Consider the following 21,111-nt stretch of genomic DNA (forward strand, 5'->3'; position numbering starts at 1 on the left):
AAGTGCGCTGATAAAATGTCTAATATCTGGTGTTTGTAGCTCATTTTCTATTAGAAATGTCTCAGATGAAGCACTGAACACATGTGAAGTGTGGATGATCACTTTTGAAAGTGTGCTGATAAAATGTCTAAATGATTGTCTGGTAGTTTTTTTTCAATAAAGAATGTCTCAGGTGAAGTTCCTGACTCTAGGAAATTGAGTATTGATTATCTGAAGGGATGGTTCCACTCAGCTCTCAAATAAATTCGTGTGATTCTATCAATATTACTGCAAAACAATATGACGCTGCTAGTGGTTTCTATTATGAGTTCTAGTCAGATGTTATGACCTTATTTTCTGCTAGCCGAAATAATTTAAGAACGATTACGATTTTACATTTCGGGTTTTCGATAACGAAATCGACGGAAAAACGGAAAATCTCGGAATGAAATTTTGAAAAATATTTTGCGCCGTTCAATATGAACACTCGGGATAAAACTCCCTGTAACCAAGGATACGGCATATACTCAACCAGTAGCTGATGTGTCGGTATCACAGATTACATAGCCTACGTTGTAACCCTTAGTATGCCCTAAAATAAAAGATGGCATCCACTAATTTAGAAACATTGAATTTGTTGCAACGAAAAGCAAGATAACACAAGTATCCACAAAGAATTGAGTATTAAACCTATAAACTTAGCAAAGCATAAATGACATCCTCTTAGTTATCTAGAAATGTCAAACGAAAGTAGATTAACCTCACTGTTTTGAAGCACCTTATTTACACGCGTAGAGCATCTGCGATAATTCAGAAACCGCCCGAACGATGAGAAACTATTCCGGGTATTTATAAATATGATTGGACACAGAAATAACCACGCGTTATGAAACTGAGAATTGCTGCACAGATCGATGGTTATTACTGGGATGTTGATCGTTTGAGTCAGAGCCAACACTAATGACAGAACGAGTAAAAATATCATATGCAATTTCGACAAAATATGAGCGGTTGAAAATAATTGCTGGATTTTAAAATTGCTGAGTGAAGCAAAAACTGAATTTCACGAGTGAGATATGTAAAATTCTACATCATTTATGAATGGAACTTGAAGCTCTATGGACAACCGAGCAATGGATCGACTGAGAGCGCTGTTTATAGCGTTGCTGATCGTCTGGCGAGTTAACATCGCACACGCTGATCTGTCTGACACTGTGACGGTCAGTTCGTCTTGTAACAACACTTGGTACCCAGTCGATTCTACGTCCGGTTACATCGTTTCACCGAGTTACCCGTCATTAACGCGCGGTGTTGAATGTCGTTGGTTCGTCAACAGCTCTTTACCGGGAACTTTCAACATCAAACTATTCTACGACATCGAGCCGTCAATATTCTGTAGTGATAACTACCTTCTCGTCAGTGAGTCCGATAACAGATTCTGCGGAGAAGGAAAACATGAAATCCGCCGTAACGATTCGATCTCGTTGATGTTTAGAAGTAACGTCGATGGTGCGCGGGGTAGTCGGGTTTATGTCATATATCGTTTTGAACGAAACCATTTGAAATTAATTCACAACTGCAGATTCCCAATGAACAGATTACAAACATCGACAGGATACAGATTTAAAATGTTTTTATATCGATGTAAATTGTATTTGGAATGGATCGAGATCCCGGATGGTTTTGCAATGAATTTGACGTTCATACAGATCGATTTCAGATTATTTCCTGGCGCTCATTCATTGACAACTGTTCAAATTTACGACGGATGGAACACCAGTGAACCTATAGCTGTTATACCAGAACAAACCGGACATCCACCATCATCATTCTATACTAAAACTGACAAAGCCATTATTGATGATACACATCCATCATCCTTTAAATCACAACTATCAGTTCAGGTGTATAGAATATCTGATTGGAACGTCTCTAATCCGTTAATTCAAATCTCTAATAACGAGTCTGGAGTGCTCATTCCTGATGACAACAGTTTACACGTAATAACTCGATCAAAACACTTACACTGCTGGTCTATCACAGTGCAGGTGTTACAGTACGTCGTCTTCAACTGGACACGTGATCTCAGCACATCCGGTGACGTCATCGGTGTATATAAACTAGAAGGGTTACGCGTTGTAGGAACTGATATTTTACTCGGTTACAACTACCTGGAATCACTGAGTGTTAAATCTGACGGCTTTCTCGTCATACTGTGCGTTTTAATAAGACCAGGTGTTTTACAATCGAATGCAAAAATTGAATTTGAAGTGAAGTCTATTTCTATAGGAGATGTACAACTCCGCAAACGCAGGGTGAGTAAAAATGATTTGCTCAATTAAATGTAACCCAGGATGAATTGAGTGTGATTAACTACTCAGCTTCATCTAGATTAAGTGTAACACATCTAAACCACAGAAAATTAAATTAAATAAGATATATTAATGATTAATGATTGATGAAATGTGATTTAGAAAAAGAGTTCATATTGCACTAATTACAGTTTTGAATATGGATTAATTAAATTCAATTCTTTTGTGTTTTTTAGATTGAAAAGAATTCTTTTAATTAGAATGTGCCTTGTAATCAAACATAGAATAAAAGCAAACTAATAATGATTTAATTGAATCTGTAGAATTATTTCAAAAACGTTGCACAAATTTACTTCTAATTTCCCATACGGAAAAAACCCAATAATAGAAATTATTGCTCCCGTTGAAATCATTAAGCATTCGAATGTTCAGATTAAATCAAATGATGAATTATTCATTGGAAGAAATAATATTGCTTTCAACATCACCTTTAAATAGATTAGGAACGATTTATGGAGATTTTAATGATCTGTTCATATTTTGTAGATATCTGGCTCCAGCGCCGGTCACAAGACGTCAAAGATGACAACATTAATGTATCGTATAAATACATACGAATTTAAACGGAAAGTTGATATCTATGAGAATAGATTAAAACTAACAGTTTTATCAGAGACGTGCGAGAGAGCTGGATTTTATATATATGATGGTGGTAATTTTACAGCTAGACGCTATGGTCCGTATTGTCCTGGTGGTCAGTGGTACGGTCGTAACGTCGTCAGTCTGATTACATCAGGAGGACCGGTTACTGTAGTAGGATACGCTTATAACAGCTTATCAGCGCCTCCTGCTGCTCTCATATTCAATCCTACTGATTGTTACGGGTATGTTCTACGGGAAGGAGAAAATCAGATCAATATGACGTCAGACTGTCTCGTGATTACACCTGAAAACCGACGCCTTCCTTTAGAAAATATTTATATATTATCAGAATATGAATATCGAATTGACGCATGTTTTCCTGTGCAATACTTCAGCAGAACATGCGATAGGCAAATGAGTTTATCAAATCAGTTTCTCAATAACAGTTTCGTATTAAACTCTGTGAAATTGTTCAACAAATATCAATTCTGGAATTATGGGTTAATAGTGAAACTACGTCGTAAATGTCTAAGAGTGAAAAAACCTTCAACATATCCACTTGGAGTTTCACCTTTCCCGGATAGGGATGAATGTGGAATGGTACAATCACCGAACTATCCGGGATCGGTGGAATTTACATCGAAATATTTTTATTATAACTTTCAAAATCCGATAGAAAAAAATCGAAATCAATATTACAGATTTATAATCAAATTTATTGAGAATGATTTACCATGCAGCAGAGTATCTAGATTAGACAAAGAACCAATTCTTTTCAAGCAACAGATACATGACCTTTACGATAATGGATTAGGTATGTCATTCAAAACAACTCTTAAGCGAACTGTATTATGCGCAGCTAACGCTAAACGTGGAAGTATATTTCATAGTTTAATGGACAATATCCTTTATTTTGAGACAAAAAATCACGTTCCCACGTTTCAAATACAATACAATTTACAAAAGTCCATACCAATAAAACAGTTTGTTAAAATCCACTGTAAATCAGGATTCTTAGATTCGGGAATTTCCTGCGTCAAATACATCAGAGATGAACGTCTGAATTGGCAGAACGCTGAAATGTACTGTCAACAGAAATACGGAGGACATCTTCTCAGTATCAACTCACAAGATGAAATGATTTCTGTCAAAAGATTATTTGCGACGAAACTGCTTACAATGGGATATGCCCAGGAGGCGCTTATAATGATGATCGGGCTTGAATTCAAGGTAACCTCAAATCGACAAAATGAGAAAAAAAATTAAAATCAAAATATTGAAAAAGATAATCATGAGTAATGCTCTGTAAAATAATCAAGTTTTCATTAACTGAGTTCAGACGCAAATGTTAAATGTCTTAGAGCTGATCGTAGTTTAAGTAAAAATGCTATAACCATTTTTGCAGTCGAACTTAATTTAACAGAAACTGAATTTTATTTTTAAAACAGAATGATGGTTATTACACGTGGACTGATGGTAAACCATTGAGCTACACAGAGTGGTTTAAACCTGCTATGATAAACGAAACGATACCAGAAGTTATTCAAGGATTGATATCTCCTCTACGAAAACAACCGATAAATGACGTCAATATGCCGTGTACGGCGATGATACTGAATAATCCACGAGGATCAGCGAACTGGGTTCGATTCCCGTGTCAAATCGAGGAGACTCGAACAACTTTTATTTGTGAATCGGATAGGATTGTTATCGATTCAGAACGCGCGGATAATTCGACAAATACAACGAGCATCATAGAAATAACCGATACTCATAACGATATCGTATTTCTAATTGGAAATAAAGGTGTTCTAAATTCCAATACAACCAACAACTCGACCTGTAAAAAAGGCTGGCAAAATGTGGACGGCAAATGTTGTCAAATGCTCACAGATTGGAACAACAATCGAGGTTTGGATATTCAAAGTGCTACGAAATTGTGTCGTGACCTTCATGCTGAAATAGGCATTGTAGCTAATCAAGTGGAAAATGAAATAAAAACATTAATTGGCGCGTTCAGTTTTAAACATCAATATGGCGCAATACTGGCTATCGATGTTGGGAAAATGTTTCAAGTGATCGAACCAGTTTTGAAAAGGGATGAAATCACTTTTATCGAGTCGTTGAAATGGTCGATAAAACCGTGGAATAATCAGACAAACAACGTTCATTCCGTGCTATGTTCCTATAATGAAACTGGTGAAGAGTTGGCTTCTATAAGTGGTTGTAAATCGTGGCAGTTTAAATGTAACGACCAAAGATGTATCAGCGACCATCGCGTATGTGATACCAGAAACGACTGTCAACACGGTGAAGATGAACTTGATTGTTCGGGTTCAAACTTACAAAGTCAGTTCCACTGTTCAGATGGACGGGTTGTATCAGTGAGTGGTTTGTGTGATTTCATAAAGGATTGTGTCGATGGTTCTGATGAGAACTCGTGTTTTCATCACCCGTGTCTGTCCCAACAATTCCGCTGTACTAGTGGTCAATGTGTGGATAGATCGTACCGATGTAATGGAATTTTTAACTGTAAGGACGGCTCCGACGAGAAGGAGTGCAGTCCGCAACTTTGCAACGGGTTTCTGTGTAATAATGGTATATGTATCAGTTCTCTATTGTATCGGGATGGTGTTGTAGATTGTAGCGGAAGCCTCGAAGAAGATGAACTCTTGACATCGAATGTTACAGTGAATCCTACAGTTCACTGTATTGATGATAACTACTGTACGACTAATTTCACAAACTTTTGTAAGAAATCTGATGAACAAAGATGTTCTTTCGATTCTCCTCATTGTTATTCTAGGCGTCATAGATGTATTTTAGAAAGGATGCCGATTGGTTACCCGGTATGTAGAAGGCTCGAACATATACAAGGTTGTACTGATTTCATATGTCCAGCTGGTACTGTAAAATGTCCAGCATCTTACTGTATACCAATGGGACAGGTGTGCGATGGTCGATCCGATTGTCCTAATTCAGAAGACGAGCGAAACTGCGAGACTTTGTCATGTCCCGGCATGTTCAAATGTGGCCAGGAAAGCCGATGTATACCTCAATCTGAAGTTTGTGATGGTGTTGTAAATTGTAAACATACCACTGATGACGAGTCTTACTGCGACGTCACGTGTCCTGAGTATTGTAAATGTCAAGGTCATCTAATTGATTGCGATGATGCTGGTTTAGTAGAAATAACTGATCTTTTCTCGGCATCAACTCGAGTTCTGATTTTACCAGAAAACCGAGTTGTATTCAATGAGTCCACGTTTTCTTCTTACCTCTATCTACATCTCCTCAATATTTCACGTAACAATGTGTCTTATATTGTTCCAAACTCGTTCTTAAACCTACATAATCTACATACATTAGATCTTTCATATAATCGCTTAATGTCATTGTCCTCGAATACATTCGCCGGTTTGTATAGGTTGAAAATTCTCTTGATTCTTGGAAATCCTTTGAGAAATTTAGAAGAAAGCAGTTTTCAAGGTTTAAAATCAATTAGCGATCTCGATCTCCACGGACTTTCCTTGTCAATACTCGGTGGAAATGTGTTCAGTGGTTTATCCGCTTTAGAGTCGTTAAATATCAGCGATAACAAAATCAGTCATATTTCACCAAACGCATTTTCCGGATTAATAAAACTTAGAAATCTGGATCTAACCAAAAATTCTGAAGTAATATCCGTAGAAAGAAACGTTTTTGACAGTCTTAGATTATTGAGTTCTTTGGCTTCTGATGCGTACAAATTTTGTTGCATGGTTCCGAGTGTTGACCAGTGTCTCCCGGAAGCCGACCAATTTTCATCTTGTTCCGACCTGATGGGTAACACTGTTCTTAGAGCAATCATTTGGGTGATCGCTTCATTCAGCTTTGTCGCGAACATAATTGTCCTTTTACTTCGCATTCAAGCGTTTCGAATTTCAACCTCTGAATCACGTAATACATCTTCTGATATCCTCATCATTAATATTGCCACCTGCGATTTTCTGATGTCGATTTATCTGTTTCTGATCGCCGGAGCCGATTACGTCTATAAAGGAGTTTATTTTCTTAATTCTGAAAGTTGGACAGGTAGTTCTTTGTGTCGATTCGCAGGGATTATAGTGACGCTTTCGTGCGAGGGATCTTTGACTTTTCTCCTCATTCTAACGCGTCAACGATACTCGAATATCGTCGATCCATTTTCCGGAAGTCCAATTATATCATCGACATATGTGTCCGGTATTTGCTGTATATCCTGGATCATTTTGGGTAACATTTCAATGCTACCGCTGTCGTCATCTTCTTTCTTTGGAAATAACTTTTACGGCACAACCGGTGTTTGTTTACCTATGAACTTACTAACCATCAATGTCCACGCCTGGCAATATTCATTCGCTATTTTTGCCGTGTTTAACTCGGTCGTACTTGCTACAATAATGATGACGTATGCACAGATGTATAGACTCGTATCTGGAAGCAGGTCCGGCTCGGGTAGAGCTGATCCTACCGAATTGGTTCTGGCGCGTAGGAGTTTAGTGATAAATCTGTGTAATCTATTTTGCTGGTTACCGATAATTATCGTTCAGTTTTGCGCTGTATTCCGAGTAGAAATACCGAACCAAGTGGCGGCTTGGTTGGCGGTACTTTTCCTGCCGATCAACTCGTCACTGAATCCACTTCTTTACACTATCCTCACTATTGATGTTAAATCAATTCGGGCTAGAAATAAACGGGTTTGGAGAACTCGCTGAAACATCTGATAGTCGTTATGACTTTCAAACACTTATCGGAATGTGGAAAACCTATCAGATGAATATTTGTAGCAAACACCTTGGCACGAGCACGCACTGGTGGTGGCTTGATGTTTTCAATGATAAACACATCACTTCAAATCAATGACGTTAACACAAATAAAGCAAATTTGAAATAAATGAATAAAATAAATGAATAAATAAATGAATAAATTTGAATATGTTGTACACTGATTATCGCGATGTAAGTACTCAGCAGTACTGCTGCCGCTGCTCAGTGAGTACTGCTGATTAATTGTACATTGAATTCAATTAAGTAATGTCGCTTATCAAAGTATGTTGAATCATTAAAACTCATTTGTTTGAACATATGTATGAAAATGTCCGATATATGATAAAGCATGAGTATACGCCTGCAAGCGGATCCGAGCAGGTCGTACACGATACAGGAAAGTTGTTTGAAGTATAAGTCCCACGATTACAGGTTCGAAAGAGAACTCTTGAAAACGGTTTTTAGCATAAAACCGAAAATTTGAGATTTTTAATAAATTTGTATATTTTTGATGTTTTAAATCTCTTTCGAACTTGTGATTGTGGGACTTATATTTCATACGTCTCTCGCGACATATCGCGTAGTTTCATCACGTTACTAAGAAAGTTGTTTCTTGTGAGCCTACTGCTATTTCCAAATGCTGATATTGTATCACACTGACTCATTTTTTTAAACTGTGATGAACCTTAACCTTATTGATAATTCCTTGATAAATCTTATTCATTTTAATCGATTGTAAATTGTTGTATCATTCACGGTGTCGTTTTCTTTCAGTTTATCGCGCGCGATTTAGTTTATGTTTTGCGCTTAAATCGGTAGGATACATTACGTCACAAGAATATCTTATCAATGAAACAAGACTTGGAAAATATTACCGTCCTATCATTATTTATTAGATCATAGAATATTATGATCTCACAAACGATAAAGATGCCAATGGCAGTTAATACGATTTTGAGTAAGAAGATCCTTAACATTGTCTGTAGCAGATCTCAAGCGCCACACCTGCAGCGGGCGAGCCATGTATGCTTTTTCTATGCTTAACACTAGACCAGGCGAGCCATGTTGTTTTAGCACTGAGCGATTGACTCAGATTGTAAGTTGCTGACCAGTCAAGTGTTGTGACTGCTGACCACTCAGATATGGTGAATGGTGATCAAGTCAGGTGAGGTAATTGTTTTCACCAGCATCATCCACGGATTTCTAGAGTTTCTAATCAAATCCCAGCGGTTTTCATGAGTTCAATTGTTCAACTCTTCATCAAAATCCCACTTACCGAAACTGTCAAATATCCTATAATATCATATTAACAGCTGATATCACATTCTAATTTACAAAATATTCACTTACCATTGTAAGTGAACCTATCGAGGCTTATCTAGGGATTTAGACAATGGAAGTGGGGTCAAACCAGAATTTTTCAAAGGTCGCTCTGTCATCATCATTTCAAGTTCAATTGCCAGTGACTCGGGTGTCTTGTTCTCACATGGACATATAAATCATAAATTCAGCTGTAATCGATTTAAATCCTTGTGTTTTTGATAACACTTAATTTTTTTAGCACGGTTTAATCCCATGAATTGATTGAGCGCGATCCGAATGAATTCCTGAATTTCTGAAATGAAAAGAATTTAGAAATTCAAACAATTGGAAACAAATATCATAAAGAAAATAAATACAAAATCGACCCATCACGAAACCTGCAAATATATATATATATATATATATATATATATATATATATATATATATATATATATATATATATATATATATATATATATATATATATATATATATATATATATATATATATATATATATATATATAAATATATATATATATATATATATATATATATATAATGATAATGATCATAATATCATAATAACGATAATAATGAGTCGACATCTTCCAAAATCTATGGAACAATTGGATTGGAGGGTTTCACCGCATTCAGATAGATTTACATATAGTTATGGTGCCAAAACTATTCAGGAAATTCCAAAATGTAATTTGTGAAAATACGTATTTAACATCTTTGATTTATTCTTAAATTTAGCAAAAAGTTAAACAAACTTACTTTTATCTAGTCAAATTTAAAATATCAAATTAGTTTGATAAGTAAGTTGAATCTTATCACATATTCACAAGGGGTTGACATTTTCTTCTGATTTTTCGGGAGATATGTGCGAGCACTTCTACGTGAGCTGATATACAAGCTGTAAAAGAGGTCTATGGTTCAACGCCACGTACGCCATGGTCGAACAATGTGTCAAATTAATTTCACAATATCTAACTTTTTGGGTCAGTAAACTTTAACGTGTTCAACTGTTGTAATCCATTTTCGCTGTGTTAACTGCGGGTATCTACTGAAACTAATCCATTATCCACCGCATGAAGTCTAATCGGTTTGAGACTTCTGACATACATCTGTCAGAGACTTGAAATATCTTATGGCAATTGATTTTATCTAAATACTGAATAAATATTGTATATTTCATGACTTGTCGGAGCAATCAACACTGGGTCTTACTCCCAAATCATCTTTATCAATGATTGGACGCATAATTAGGTATACTCGTCGGTGATTGGTTAAATGGCAATCTGCATATCAATCTGCATATCTGCATATTATAAAATGGACGTATCGGCCCACTCCGCGCGGTTGCGCCACCACGCGGAATTTTCGCGATGCAGCAAACACAAACATGGCCACTCTCTCAATTTTCAATGATAGAAATCGTGTGTGCATTTCAATTATTTCGGCTGTTAGGGTTTTAAGGCACAATATAAGTTGATGATGTGATATGGCGATGTTAATTAATGATAATTCCGCAGTGAAGCTAGTCACGAACGGTGCCGATTGAGTGTACAGCTGCCAAAAACACTGAAATGTGCGTAGTTGCGTTACTATTTGCAGTGAATTGCAGACGAAACATGAAGCCTTAACGGCCGTTTAAAAAAAATTATACCAATCGCAATTGTAAAATAAAAATGACATAGAACCTAAGTCAAAATTCTGGCCATTTCTAAAATGTTATTACTAATTTTTAGTCAGTGCCGAACGTTTAGTTTTCCAACAATAATGAGGGGGTGGTAGGTAGTCATGCAATTCAAGTCATCATTTATTTCACGTTACTTCCGTGTTGTTGAAAATCTCGGGTGTCCTGGACCAAACCCCAATGATCAATGTGATCTGTGTGCTGGCCACAAATGCACACAGATCACACTACACTACCCATTACACACTCCAGTACCCACAGCTTTCATATATCCATCCAAATATTTAGTGGCTTTCTTCCTGGATGTAACCACCTGGTGTTAAGTGGATGAACTAATTAATGTAACTCAATGCAAAGTTTAATGTAAATTGATTGTATATTGTTGTATGATCCACTGGATGTTGTTTTATTTTATCAATAAAAATCAATTCAACATTGAACATCTCTCTCTCTGCGATATTGTAAAATATTACGATATTATTCGGGTGAATTTTGAGTATATCGCCGCAGGAAGAAGAAAACGACTTTGATTCGATTCGTTTCGAATCGCAATTTTATTGGAGTAAAACTGTGTTTCACAAAGAATCCATTCCTATCTCTATCAAGACAATGTTAGTAAACTGATGGAACTCGTGAAAGTGGTCAATCCTTTCTGCGCGCTCGTATCGCGGCCATTAACGCGTCTCTTGGGTCCTCAGCTGGAGCTGGTCTTGGTGGCGGAGCTGCGGGTTTAGGTGCCGATGCGGCTGGAGCGGGCGGCACAGAGGGTCCTGGCGGTTGCGGAGGAGCCGGTGGTGCTACCGCGGCTGGAGGAGGAGGGGCAGGAGCTAAAGGAGGAGGTGGAGCTGGAGTTGCTGGGGGTGGTGCTGCTGGTGGGGGAGGGGCAGGAGCTGCTGCTGCTGGTGGGGGAGGGACAGGAGCCGCCGGGGGAGGAGCTACTGGTGGGGGAGGGGCAGGAGCCGCCGGGGGAGGAGCTACCGGGGGAGGTGGTGCTGGAGCTGCTGGAGGAGGCACAGTTAGAGGAGGTTGTGGCACCGGGGCTGGTGATACAAGAGTAGGCGGGACCGGATTCGCAAGGGGCGGCGGTGGTGGGGCGGCTACCCGTGGGGCGGGGGCGAACGAAGATGGAGCCGCTTTTGGGTGAGCGCGAGCTTGAGCTAATATAGAGTGTAGTCGAGGTAAATGCGACTCAGGCGCCGGTAACATCGGATAAGTCTCTTCATCATCATCGTCATCACCGTAACTATCAAACTCATCGTCTGGATACTCGTCGTAATAGTGAAACTGTTGATTCTCGTCCCACCAACCGTCATCGTTATAGTACGTTCCTTTCTCGTGATTGTACCAGTAACCGTCGTGTCGGCTGTGTCGAGTAGCGGCCGCCAGTCTAGCGTGTCTGCTGACGCCGGCGACCAGTCTATCGTGTCTGCTGCCGGGACGATAGCGATGAAGACCTTGACCCCGCGAGAATCGTCTCGAAGGTCGACCGTCTAGGCGACGAGCCTCGTCCTCGGCGCGGTTCAACTGTCAAATAAAGAAATGTCGATATTGAGTAAGGTAACTTAGGCCATGAAATAGTGATCAACTCTCCCACCAGAGGGCGCCAGTAAAAGCCTGACTACATTTTATGCAAGACATCCAAATATTGATAGGTGATTCACTTAAAACAAGTGGAATGATCTATCTCGGCATTAGATAATGTCCTACTGCGCACTAGCGACACCTAGTGAATCGCCCTCGCTAATTATTATTTCAGTACTTACCGTTGCTAAGGATACCGCAAACTTTGTACCCGGAGTCTTGGATTCAGATGATTTACCACAACACGGACACATCAGTTCGCGCATGCGCATACATCGTTTGGCGGCCATTGAATTTTTACAAGCCATTGTTATACAGCTACAATATACAGAGAAATTCAGGAGATTAGATTTGATGTCAAACCAGGTATCAATCTGCAGCCTATCGTGTTCAAAACACTATAACCATTCTCTTGGGACCCCTCAGACATTATGCATGCCATCAACATTGTCATTCCTCAAATTCTATTCGAAAATTAACTAAAAACACCAGATATTAGACATTTTAATCAGCATACTTTCAAAAACTGATCGTCGACACTTCACATGTGTTCAGTGCTTCACCTGAGACATTTCTAATTGAAAATGAACTACAAACACCAGACATTAGACATTTTATCAGCACACTTTCAAAAACTGATCGTTCACACTTCACATGTGTTCAGTGCTTCACCTGAGACATTTTTAATTGAAAATGAACTACAAACACCAGACATTAGACATTTTATCAGCACACTTTCAAAAACTGATCGTCCACACTTCACATGTGTTCAGTGCTTCACTTGAGACATTTCTAATTGAAAATGAACTACAAACACCAGACATTAGACATTTTATCAGTACACTTTTGAAAACTGATCGTCCAATGCCTCAAGGGGTGCAGGTTCCAAGATGCAGATTGATACCTGTATTGAAACTTTACTCGCGACGATCGGAAAGCAGTGGTTGATTAGGAATATATTCGGGATATTTACCAGTATAAACAGCAAGGTGAAAAGCACAGGAGACAAATCACAATAACAGCGGCGGAAATACCGACCATTGTACGAGCTTCTTGTACGTTGAAATCAAACCTGACTTCACCGGGTACTAGAAAAAAATAAAACACAAAAAATAAATAATCATGTCCATATAATGGGGACAGTGTTTGTTAATCAACTATATTGACATCTTCACCCGTCAAGGGATTCGAACCCACTACGCTAAAGCTGTTCCCCGAACCCCTTGACCTCACGAGTCGTTGGAGTCGTTACTAGCCGACCAGAATCCGGTCGTACCACTCATAGCGCTTGTCACAAACGACTTTAGGCTTCTGTTGGTTTTCCCGTTAAATGGACCAATCAGCGAACGTTTTACCGAACAAGGAAGTATTTCGCAAATCGATATATGACGTCATGCGCAGCAACGCCAGTAATGAAATCACGCGTGGTGAGGCCAGGGGCCTGGTGGAAGCGAGTTCGGGAGTGATACCGGACCCCTGGCAAGCGAAGATGCTATTTTGACAGTATTTCTACAATTGAAAACGAGGCTTAATATCTGTTGTCTGATATTGGTTCAAGGATGTTTAGTACATTTTGTCTTATTTCGTTCTATCCTTTGTTAATATCTATGTAGCTCATATATCCAACTGTAGCTGTGTTAGGCGATGTGATAACCCAGCAGGATCCAGTTTTACAGTTGAGAGTTCGTTATAAATTCTCAATGAGTCAAATTTCAAACTCCCGATACTGTGGAACTGTTCGAATAATTCGAAAACTTTTTCGTGAAATCCATCTCGTCTTACCGAAACACTCCTTCACGTTGTAGGTGGCGCTACCGTCCGTGGTACCGTTAGACGGGCAATCGAAACAGTTTCCCATCGCGAATTCCGCCTGGTACGTTCCCTTCTTACAGTCGTAACAGGTGTAATCCTCGGGTGGACTGTACTGTCCCGGGTGACACGGTACTGAAGCAATAAAACAACGGATTGAATTAGATTTAAATTCCTCGATGATTCAAATAAAATGGGACATTTTGTGAAGAAAACTGGTAATTTACATTAGATTGGTTAACCAAAATGAGATTGATCAGCTATAGTACAAAACCGAGCTTTAACAGGTCTTAAGTTATTAGATATAGTTATAAAACCTAAAAAACGATAATGATTTTTGACCGGTCTTAAGTTGATAGATTGGTTACAGAACCACAAGTAGCTTCGACTGGTCTTAAGTTGTTAGATTTGTTATAGAACTAATATGAGCTTAGACCGATCTTAAGTGATTAGATTGGTTATAGAACCAAAATGAGCTCAGACTGGTCTTAAGTTGTTAGTCTGGCTATAACAAATCTAAGCTTTCATTGGTCTAAAATTTAAGCTCTTTTGGATGGTCGGCTGCTTACTGCAAACAATATCCTGCACGCTATAACCCGCTGGACACGTAAACGTAAATTGCTTTTCCAGTGAATTCTTATCCAACCGGAAACTACCGGGACCAGTCTGCGCCACAGCACCCTCTGCTTGTAGGAATGCGTCTAAACTGCTGAATGCCTGTAATACGATACGGAAAAAAAGTTTGAACATTTTAAAGAATGTTTTCCAAATTAGTATATCAATCTTTAGCCTCTTAAAGACATTGCTCACACTTCAGATCTGTTCAAAATCTAATTTGAGACATTTTTGATTAAAACTTAACTACAAACACTAGACATAAGACATTTTATCGGCACACTTTCAAAAGCTGATCGACGCTCTATTCAGAATCATAATCAATTTCAATGGTGAATTTCTTGTAAGCGCTGGCCGCAGATTCTGCTACCCCTTTTGTTAACAAAATGGAAGATTGTCGTCGAGTCGTACCTGATTGAAGTTGGCCATAGCTTGCTGGCGCATGCAGATGAAATCGCAGTCGGGAAGCTCATAGGACGGGGAGGCCACGATGTTGAACTTCACGACCAGCTCGTGCTGCAAACTGCCCATACTGGCGAAATAGTGACACTGTATATCAATCGTATTCACTGTACAGGCGGTCAGGGCACCGGGCGGGCAGATTTTGATTCTCAGCAGTCGTTCCAAAGTCGTTCGTTTCGCGGCCAGCGAGTCGCAGTTCTCGGCCAGATAGCGGTATTTGGTTTCATACGTAAAGTGCGGTGTCGTGTACACTATAAAGAAATTTAAAATCCTCTACAAAAACCGTTTCGAAGAAATTCTCAAAGTTCTTAAATTAATCGATGTATTTCTTAATCATCTTTTTTCAAAATCGTGCGCATATTATACCTATGAGGTTTCTTTGAAATTCTTTCGTAATATCGGAGCCGGCCGCATCGCGACCCGTGACGTAACATCTGTACTGGCCGGAGTCTAACGCCTGCGCGTCGTTCACTACCAGGTCGCCGGACGGCGCCACCTGTAATCGGGAGCGGCTGATCCGCCGACCGATCTGGTCGGTCCAAACGACATCCGGGTCCAGGAATTGTGACGCCATTTCGGATTTAATGCAAGGCACGACGACAGTCTTACCGCGGTGAACGTGGACTGAAATTGGAAGAAAAAAGCAATCAAACATCTGTGCTACATTCAACGGGTACGGGTACTGCAATGGAAATCGATGGGCTCGAAGGATCCACCAGGCGTCGCTAGTGTACAGTCAGAAAAATAATTTCACCGCGCAAAAACGAACTTTTTGTTTTGCTCTGCAAGTTTCGTTTCGCATTTTACTATAACCAGGACCTAGTTCCACAGTTGTGAGTAAGAAGAGTTAACTCTGAGTTAAAGTTAGTTCATTTTCAATGAGTTAACTCTGAGTCAAATCTTAACTCAGAACTGTAGAATTGGATCCAGGTTCATATCAAAATAATGCATGTGACAGACAAATAAACCATAGAATACGTTTGAACTAACCGTCGTTTCCCGTGGGAACCGGAGTTGTGTGCGCAGGCGCCACATCTGAAATAATGAACATACTCCTTCAAACTGGAATCGTATATACGTTCAACATTTCAAAAGAGTCATGACACTGAAATTTGCCGCTCAGTCCTAGTTCCTTACGCCTGAACTTGACTGTGCTCAAATCGTGAAAAGATGCAGTGGTCAATAGTGCGATATTGTGAAATAATGAATTCAACTTTTCTTAAAATCCAGTTATATGAAAAATTAATTTCTAAAAAACACTCTTACTCAGTGGCAACTGTTCTCCCGGCGCGACCGGAAGCTGCAACCCGTAAACGGAAATGACGTACGACCCGTCAGAGGTAGGGAAGCCGCCGCATACGTCAGTCGGTTCCTGGACGCACTTAGCATTGCAGAGTTCACCTGGTACGTTCACTATTGACTGTAAGTCATCTTGGCGGCCGCATAAACATTTGAACCTGAATGTGAAAATCATGTGTAAATATGTAATTTAATAGATAGTACATAAGAGTCCTGGGGGCCATATTTATTAAAAACGAAGAGTTTTTCATAAATTTCTTTTTGTTCGCTTACCCCATTTCCATAGCGATGAAACGAGTAGTTGGAATCGGAGGACAGGCTTCCACACAATCAGACAATCTGCCTTTCTGATGTTCCCCCAAACTGAACGCGCGATACAAACGTTTCGACTCTCTGAAACAGCCTATAAACGTCGGCGCTGCTGCAACGGGTAGAAAAGTATTTACGATGATTTTGTAACTCTCCTCCAAACGAATTCCCGTGGTATTTGATGGGAAAAACAATTTTGTTTATAGATTAATTTTTACAAGAGGGAAAAATTGTTTAAAAAAATTGTTACAAAAGATAACAAGGTTATGTACGATTATGTATTGTGCTATTTACAAGTCACTACAACAGCGACTACAACAACGCCCCTTGCAGGCGTTTACCGAACTAATATTTACCCGGATCAGGCGATGTTGTGGCGTGTGGCGGCGATGTTTGTTTCGCTGGTGAATTTTCCCACATGCCTGGCGGTGCTCCGCCACCTGGCGGTGATAGTTGATTCCCAGACGAATATTTATTGAAATCAGATTGAGTGCCACCTAGCGATGGAGAACGTTGATAATCTTTCGGAGCCAAGTTTTGTGGTGGCTGTTTTGGGCTGTTCTGGACCCAATTGGGCGGTGGCGCCTGACGAAAATTCGGAGCTTCGCGAGTTTTCTTCTTTCTGATTTCAGCTGGGTTTTTCCCGGGATATTCGGTCGTCTGTTGTTCGCGTGAAATCGTGTCAGTATCTAAATACAGAATGAAACTGATGATAATGATATCGACTATGGCTTTCTTCGATAACCCATGAACTGTTCATGACATAAATTATCATGACATCGAAATGCCGATGCAACCAATTCGAATCAGACAGCTTTAAGGTCTGTCTGGATAAAGTGTAAAGCCTAATCTACGAGCAATTAAGATATTAGTATGCACGTAGACCTGTTGTTTATGGGTTTAGTTAGGGGCAAGTAAAAAGGATTATGTGATTCTACTAGTCGATGAACGGCAGCACACTGACTGAAAGAGTGCAGGGTACAGACGGCAGATTGTCTGAGGGGGTGCAGGGTACAGACAGCAGATTATCTGAGGGAGTGCAGGGTACAGACAGCAGATTGTCTGAGGGAGTGCAGGGTACAGACAGCAGATACAGGGTACAGACAGCAGATTGCCTGAGAGGTACAGGGTACACACAGCAGATTGTCTGAGGGGGTGCAGGGTTCTGACAGCAAATTGTCTGAGGGGTGCAGGATACAAACAGAAGATTGTCTGATGGGGTGCAGGGTCCAGACAGCAGATTGTCTGAGGGTTGCGGGATAAAGACCGCAAGTCTGATAGGGGTTGTTGCCGTAAGTGCAGCTACAGTTGCATTTGGGTAGACTCATTGATCAGGTTATGCTATTGGAGGGGTTTGGAATAACCTATAGACCTACCTAAACGGGTCTGTTGGATGTAGTGAGACCCGGTCGAATAAACCGACCAAGCCGTGTAGCGATCCAGGGTAGTTTTACCCCCGCAGAATAACGACGAATTCAGCTCACAGGGGGCGTTGCAGTATTCGTCTTGGACACGTTTTATTTCGTCGGTTCCGTCGTTTAAAGTGTCACCGCATAAACAGATCTTTCTAAACAAAAACACAATTCAGTTTAAGTGATGGTAGGCTACGGAAAAATAGAACCAATTTCTGAATAAACAAGCCATAATTTCAGATAATTAGGGTATAAAATTGGTTTGTTTACTCGTCACAAAGAAGGGCCCAGTTGCATAGTCCGACTTACGTTCAAAAGTAGACTTAGGCCTAGACCTTAAGACTGGTCGTTTATGAGAATTGGGCGTTTCATAGAGTTGTTAGTTCGGTAAACGCCTCAAGTCAAGTTGAAATAGACAGTCATTAGTCCACGTGTAATGTTATGAAATTAGGTATTAGATTAATCATAGGACTATGATATTCCTAGAAATCTATGCCTGTTCAAAAGCCCCTGGGTCCCGAATGTACGTACCCATGTGATAAAGCGGCGTACTGTCGGTTATGGGCTCGACAGTGTGCCACGCACTCGACGGGGGCGCTCGAGGGCGTGGGGTCGAAGCGGAAATTCCACTGCCCTACGACTTTATCAGCGAAACAGCCTTCATACTTCAACGCGGCGACGACGGTCTCGAAAAGCCAAAATAATTGCAAAAGTATCAGGGCATTATTCTTCATATTAGGCTATCAAAGGCATCTTTTCACATCGTGTTCATTCGGTCAAAAATTCCCAGAAAATTGGTAGCGAATTCGGTTGTAACGAGGCTGGTGATTGGGTGAAATTATTTAACAATTATGTCCGGTGCAGTAACCGTTTCTATAGATATGGTAACATAGTAACCTCCTCGGGTTAGACAACAGGCATAAATCGCTTGTGGTTGGATTCCGTTTTTTGCTTTTTAATATCTCGTTTTCTCGCATGGATTCCGACGATTCAACTGATCTGAAACTATTGCTCGATATTTTGTTGAAAGCTGGATTCCTTCTCTGATACATCCCGATGCGCATCATAGGAAATAAAGAATCCGCAGTCTCGGTAAGGTTTGTTTTTTTAGATTCATTGAAAGGCAATGTAATTCTTTTATAAAACAACACATTGTAATTCTTTTATAAAACAACACATTTTATTATACAATACAGTTCACATTCCATCGTTATTTAGGTGGAGGTGGTCCTGGAGGAGCGGGTGGTCCTGGAGGAGCGGGTGGTCCTGGAGGAGCCGGTGGCCTAAGTGGGGCTGGTGGGCCAGGTGGAGCTGGTGGTCCTGATAAAGTTGGTGGTCCGGATGGTGGCGTTGCTTTTGGTGATCCTGGTGCTGGTGGTCCTGGAGGAGCTGGTGGTCCAGGAGTAGGTGGCAGACCAATTGGTGGCATCGGTGGTCCTGATAAAGCTGGTGGTCCGGGTGGTGGTGGTGCTTTCGGTAATCCCGGTGCTGGTGGTCCTGGTGGAGCTGGTGGTCCTTGTGATGGCAGTCCTACTGGTGGACCTGATGCTGGTAATCCTGGTAGTCCTGGTGGAGCTGGTGGTCCGGGTGGTGGCAGTCCAACTGGTGGTCCTGATGCTGGTAATCCTGTTGGAGCTTGTGGTCCTGGAAATGACATCGGCGGGAGTGGTGGTCTCACTGGCATCTGTGGTGGTTCTGGTGGTCCTATCGGTGGTCCTACCGGAGGCGGAGGCACTGGTAACGGAGGTGTTGGTATACTAGAGGCCCCACCAGCGTCGCGAATTGCAGCTAACAGCTGCTGTCGATCATCACCAGGTGGAGCCACGGGTACAACAGAATCGTTCCGGGCTATATTACGTATTGACGCAAACAACTGCTGCCGATCATCACCAGGTGGAGCCACAGGCACTACAGAATCGTTCCGGGCTATATTACGTATTGACGCTAACAACTGCTGCCGATCATCACCAGGTGGAGCCACAGGCACTACAGAATCGTTCCGGGCTATATTACGTATTGACGCTAACAACTGCTGACGATCATCAACCAATCGTGGTTCGTTCGCTATCGCTTGTATGACGTCATCAGCGGTGACGTCATCGGTTTCGCTGTCACGCGCTAACTGCCGTATCGATTCTAACAACTCGCGCCGACCGAGCAGGTCAGCTGACATCCTGCGACTGGAGCGCCGTTCGCCGGCTTTATGATGCCTCACCGAGTCTCTTATCGACTGCAATAACGCGTCTCTACCAGACGAACTAACCCTCCTCCGATTCGCAGACGACTCCTCCTTAACGGCATCGCGTATAGAACGTAACAGTTCCTCTCTTCCGGGAATTGCCGAGTATCTCCGAGCGGTAAAGTGATCCGATTCGTCGCTTGTGACGTCATATTCGACGGCCTCGCGTATCGACTCGAGCAGGGCTTTACGACCGGTATCGGCTGCCGATAAGCGTCGGCTTTCGCGACGGATGGCTCCGGCTATTTTAGCAACCGCTTCGGCCTCGCTATCCGCGCTATCCGTCGTTCCTAGGTCCCGGATAGATTTCAGAAGTTCTTCGCGGCCGTGCGTCGAATGTCGCTTAGAATGTCGTCTGCGATCGTCCGATCCTCGGTCGACCTTGTCACCGGCGTGTACGACTAACCCTTTGCGGCTCGATTTCGGACTCGGACCCGGTTTCGGGAGGTTTGCGCGCTGACCGCTATGCGAGGTTCTGGCTGAGATCGGCGCGCTGTCCGCTTCGGACGAGTCCTCTTTAACCGTAGACGTCTTCCGCGTTTTAGCGCCGCTAAATTTCGGCTGCATCATCGACATCTGGCGTTCTTGTTTGGCCAGACTGGTTAACAGTTTAACCGACGTAGAATGCTCATCGGAACTTCCATGAGAAGAGCCCGAA

Source organism: Tubulanus polymorphus, chromosome 6 (assembly GCF_964204645.1).
Source record: "Tubulanus polymorphus chromosome 6, tnTubPoly1.2, whole genome shotgun sequence".
NCBI lineage: Eukaryota > Metazoa > Nemertea > Palaeonemertea > Tubulaniformes > Tubulanidae > Tubulanus > Tubulanus polymorphus.